Source organism: Callionymus lyra, chromosome 3 (genome assembly GCF_982586985.1).
Source record: "Callionymus lyra chromosome 3, fCalLyr1.hap1.1, whole genome shotgun sequence".
In the NCBI taxonomy this organism is placed as follows: Eukaryota; Metazoa; Chordata; class Actinopteri; order Syngnathiformes; family Callionymidae; genus Callionymus; species Callionymus lyra.
Window position 1 is genome coordinate 6,030,329 of NC_141820.1, and position 6,000 is coordinate 6,036,328.

Sequence of the window (6,000 nt, forward strand, 5' to 3'; positions counted from 1 at the left end):
AATCTGACTCCACCTAATGTGGTTCTACATCATTATAATAGAAGAAGAATAGAACAATGATGCACTGATGGATCATTAAGGTTCCATATGACCTGATGCTTGAACACAAAATGAAAGGGACATTAAAGAACGTCTCCAAACATGTTCAAAGCTGCACAGAAGTCCACCAGCTTCACTGTGTGTCACTAACCCAGTCACAAATACACACATCTGAGGCAGCGGGAGGTCAAAGGTCACACACAAATGGACTTTTTGCTTAGTTGGAGAAATAATCCAAGTAAATCCTCTCTGGTCAGGAGGTGGTCGTTGAAAGACTTTGGTCACATCGGGCTTGATCTACCAAACTGTTACTTAAAGACGACTAAACTTTCCTAAAGTCCAGCTTTGATGTCGCTCAGTTGTGACAGAAAATCATTCATTCACAGACTCACACATTCACACACTCACACCTGCGGACAATTTAGAGTTTTCAATCCACCTCTGTGTTTGGACTGTGGGAGGAAACCGGAGTGCCCGGAGTAAACCCACACAAACACGGGGAGAACAAACAAACAATAAATTCAGTAAAAAAAATCCATCTGGTCAAGAAAATCTTGCTGAGCTTGCAAAAAACAAAGATGAAACTGGACAGTTTTAGTTTGAGCAACACAAAAGTTCATGTCACTGAGTTCATCTGCGTCACTTCTTCTCTGGTCACATGGTCGGAACATTTGTTAGTAAATCACTGTCATCTGAATATTCAATGATGGAATTAAACAAATGATGAAACTTTTTTATTGAAATGTTTTTTATTTTGAACCATTTCATTAATTTTGCAAGAATTGAATTCAATCACTTGTATCTTGAAGGTTGAATTTGATTTGTGTTTTTTTTATTTGAATAAAAAGATTTTTCCAAAGTCAAATATTTTGGAATTCATAGTCTTTTAAATTCAATATAAATGTTGGTATAAAAGTGTCGCCAGAAAATGCTGTTGCTTTGAATCCACCATGATGTATTGACGCGCCAGTGATTCTACGACATCATGTGATCGTCTGAGCGTCGCATGATTGGCTGAGAGTTGAATCAAGTAGCTCAGGACTCTTTTGGTTAAAAGTCTCACTATTATACCAACATTTTTATATTCAAGTCAAAAGATCAGGAATTAAAAAAGGATTGTATTCAGAAAATTAATTATGGTCAATAGAATATCAAACTGTGTATATTTACCTTTTATTTAATCAATTTATTAAACCTTTCAACGTACAAATGATGATTCAAACTAATAAAGGAAAACTTGAATAAAAAAGTTGAAACAATGTTTAATTCAATCCTTCAATATTCTGATGACACTGATGCACTTCCATACAAACACTGCTTTGCTTCAGTTTCAAATGTAAAAGTCTTCATTGAAAAGAGTAAATCCGCCTCTATATGCATCTTTTCGTTGACATTATTGCTAAAGTGGCGAGGAAGGGGTCACTTCAACAACGTGAAGATTTGTCAACACAAATCAAGGAATGTGTTTGTGCAAACACTGGATCAAAGGTACAAAACACTGAAGGTCAAAAGAAGATGGTAGCCCTTAATATTCCTGGATCAGAGCGCGTCTGAGGAGCAGCGTAGCTAGAATTCATCTGCTAAAAAAAGTCCAGGATTATTATCACATTCACCGTTAAGTGTCCTTGTTTGATTGTCAGCTTCTCAGTTTCAGCTACGACCCAAAAACTCCTGCTTCTCACTCCTGCTCCGAGTACCGTGGCAAGAATCACACTCGTACCTTCAGGACCATCAACGTACGGCACTTACAGCTCTTATTTCTACACATCGTCTCCTGAGAGACTCAGTCAGAAAAGATTGACATCTCCAGAGGATTCTTCTTCCCAGGGTTTGAATCATTTTAACATGAATATACGTGTTTTTCTCTGGATTCAACTCAATATCTTCCTTTTTCTCTCAACTATTTGGAGCCAGTTGAACATATTTCTCCTGTATTAACGCTTTCTTCTCTCTTGACGTCTCTTGACTTGATCAAGTTTAAATTCTCAAGAACTTTCTTGAACACAATGTTCCTATAATTGAAGAAGACAAACTAGATTCATTGAACTGCAATCTTTCATGAAATACACTATTTTAAAATACCGTGTTTGTCGAATCAATGGTGAGAAAACAACTTGTTTTTTCAAACAATAAACGAGGAGATGTTTCTAGAAATGTAAACCAAATCATCGAGTGAATTGTTCCACTTGAATATTTGACAAAGTCGAATCGATCAATGACATTAAAGTAGGTGAAAAGAGTGAAATCAAAGCTTCAAAAGAGTGATGGATGGATTCCTCTGGTTGAGGATCTGCTCGTCTCAGACAATATGACTCAGTAAGTTAGTTTCTGGTGAATTCAAGTGTGAGATGATTGTTTTCAAACCTGAACCCTCAGTAGGACCAAACACAAGCGTCTCTGTCGTAGATTACAATCACCATCTTTTCCAAGAAACTCAACTTTCTGTAAGAATCAAAAACACACGGTTCTGATTCTGGAAGTAAATCAGTGGCATCAGAAAATTGAATGTTTCGATTGAACATTTCAAATGTTGAAACTTTGAATTTGTTTTTATTGACATTTTGTTGCGTTTTTAAAAGCATTGCATTGTTTTTCTTGAATCATTTATTTTGAAATGTGACCACTTTCAAAATAAAACATTTATAGACATAATCTTTGATGTTTTAATTCCAGTCATTCAAAAACAAAAAAACGTTTAAATCCAATAGTATTTAGAATCAAACGTATTCAGTTCATAATGAGACCAACGTTTTAAATTCAATTATTTACAAAAACAAATGGAACTTCTTAATATATTCATTATTTAATTCAATGATTGAAAATATTCCTTCAAGGCAACATTTGATGAATTCAATTCAAAGTATGAACTTTTGAAATGTTGAATCCTTCTATGTTCTGATGACACTGATGAACTTTCACACTGACCCACAAATCCATCCCAAAATCTGATGAACTCCAAAAGATCCTCATGAATCAGTGAAATGGTTGATATTTTCATCTTAAATCGAGCTCAAACGTTCAGTTGTTCATTGGATGAAGCAGAGTTTCATTTATAAATCACTGCATCTCAACAATTCAGTCTCGGATCAAACATGTTTGACTCTTTTGCTTCTTTGGATCTTTTCTACGCGTTGGATTGTTGTGAAGAAAAGTTTGCTTTCGTCCCTGAATGACATTCATCGAGACAAACCTTTGAACCTCAGCTGACTGATGACGACAGTAAAGATGTTGAGGTTCTTGACATCTCAGCTGGACTTCTGTGCTACTGAGGATCTCCACTCAAAAGTCCACAAACGGGGGCGCTGTTGAGCATAGCAATGGAGTAGACGTGTTTTTTGGAGCTCCACAGAACGACTGTATAAAAGTAATTTTTTCAGCGCACTTTTTGGAAAACATTCAAATTTTACCTTTGCTAAACCATATGCCTAAAAACCGAAACTTTGAAATGGCTGGTAAATCAAGCAAAGGTAGGCAAACAGCGACTCAAGCAACGAGGCCTTCGCCTTCGACGCCGACTTTAGCCCCGAGCTCCATTGAAGTAGCTTTCCTGAGAGGGAGTCGCTCAAGATGGAACTACTATCTTCGGTGCGCAAGGATTTAGTTGAAATCCTTCAAACAGAAGTTGGCGCAGTGTTGGAGAGCGAGATGGCGGTGATTCGAGCGGATATTGTTGCAGCGAGAGCGGAGCTCAAAGAGTACAGGTCGACGATCAACTCTGAACTCTGACCTCTGAACTCTCCGCCATGAAAGCTACGGTGAAGGATGTGGAAGAAAGTTTGTCAACGTGCACGGATGATGTTGTTACACTCAAGAAGGAGGTGAAGCGGCTCGCGGGGGTCGTGGACCAACTTCACAATAAATGCGAGGACTTGGAGGCGAGGTCGCGGAGAAACAACGTCAGGATCGTCGGAATCCCGGAGACCCGTGAATGCAACACCGAGTCTGTGTCCTTCTGCAGCCTTTGATCTGAAGGACGCTCCTGGACAGAACCGTCTCTCCCCGCCTGGATCTACAGAGGGACGCCGGTCAAACACCATCATAGCCCGCGTTCACTACTTCCAGGACTGTGCAAACATCCTGAGACTCGCTCGGATCAAACAACGCATCAGTGTGGACGGAGTCAGTATCTCAGTGTTTCCTGACCCGACAAGTGTTGCCAAAGCACGCGCGGCGTTCAATGACGTCAGGAGTCGGCTTCGTGGAGTGGACGGGGTTCGCTTCGGATTTGCTTCTCCTGCCCGCTTCAGAATCACGTACAAGAACGTGGAGAAATCCTTTCACTCCGTTGCAGAGGCGCGAGTATGTCAACAAAAACATCAGTGGAGACACGTGACGCGTGAAGACACTCCGGTGAGACAGTGATTTAACAACATTATAACTGATTCAACTTTTTCTATACGTTTAATACAAGTTAATGTTATTTTGATGTTCTCGTTTATCCTTGTTGATGCTGGTTATTTAAATACCAATCATGTGAGTCGTTCTTATTGTCATTAGATGTTCATGATAAATAATACTATAACTGAAGTGTGTCTTAATTGTAATAAGTCAAGTTCTGTGGGGCCAACTTTAGCTTTCCTGAGCATGTTAGTGCAGATACCTTTTACGGTAGGGGGTGCGATCTCTCCTCTTTTTTTGGAGAAGATTGGCAGGTGTGTGGGGGGTTGTTCTCTGTTGTTCAAGGGCATTATTTGTTGTTGTTGTTTGTTTATGTTTACTCCATACAGTTACAAGTGTATTTACACCCATATTAAAATATGAGTCACAACCCACTGTCTTTAGGTTCAACACGTTTTATAAGCTGGAACGTAAAAGGAGTGAACCATCCTGTTAAGCGTAACAAAGTTCTTACACACCTGAAGTCATTAGGTGGAGAGATAATGTTCTTACAAGAGACACACTTACGTCCAGAAGAACACTCAAAGTTAAAGAGGGGATGATAGAACATATTTATCACTCTGATTATGGGGATAGGTCAAGAGGAGCTGCCATACTTATCAGAAAAGGAGTCTGTTTTCAACTAAACACTTTCATATCTGATAACAAGGGAAGATATGTCATAGTCGTGGGTAGATTGTCTGGAACTGAGGCGGCACTAGTTAATGTTTATGGCCCTAACTGATCCTCACTTCTTCTCTAGACTAATAGCAACTATTCCAGATCCTAACAAATATAACATCATTTTAGGAGGTGACTTTAATCTCGTACCTGAGCCAACGTTAGATCCTCCACTAAACTTCAAAATAATTGATCAAAATCAGCAAATACAGTAAATCTCATTAAACAATCTTATGCACTTACTGACCCCTGGAGGAAATTAAACCTCACTACCAAACAATATTCTTTTTTTTCACGTCCACCAATCGTTTTCGAGGATAGACTTTTTTCTGATAGACAACAGAATTTTGACGTGTGTAACAAAATGCCAATACCACAGTATTGTGATTTCCCATCATGCACCAGTCCAACTGGACATAGCATTTCCAGACAGTGCACCAGTTCAACGCACATGGCGTCTTGACCCGCTCTTATTGTCAAGCAAAAACTTCCAACATTTTCTCTCGGATCAAATTGATTTCTTTCTTGACATCAATATTACTCCCGGGATGTCCTACACTTCAATCTGGGAGGCACTCAAAGCTTATCTAAGGGGACAAATGATTTATCTTTCAGCAAATGTCAAGAAAGAAAGAACTAAACGCCTCAATGAGATACAGCAGAAATGATTACAATTAGATAAAAAATGTGCATCTCAGCCTAATCCATCCTTATTCAATGAAAGACAATTATTACAAGCCGAATACAATCATTTAACCACTGTCCAAATTGAGAGACTCCTCCTGAAAACAAAACAAACCTACTATGAACACAGTGACAAAGTGGCTCGACTACTGTCACCAAATCAAACAAACGGCAGCAAATCGTATCATTTCTGAAATGAATACAGCCGAGGGTTTGACA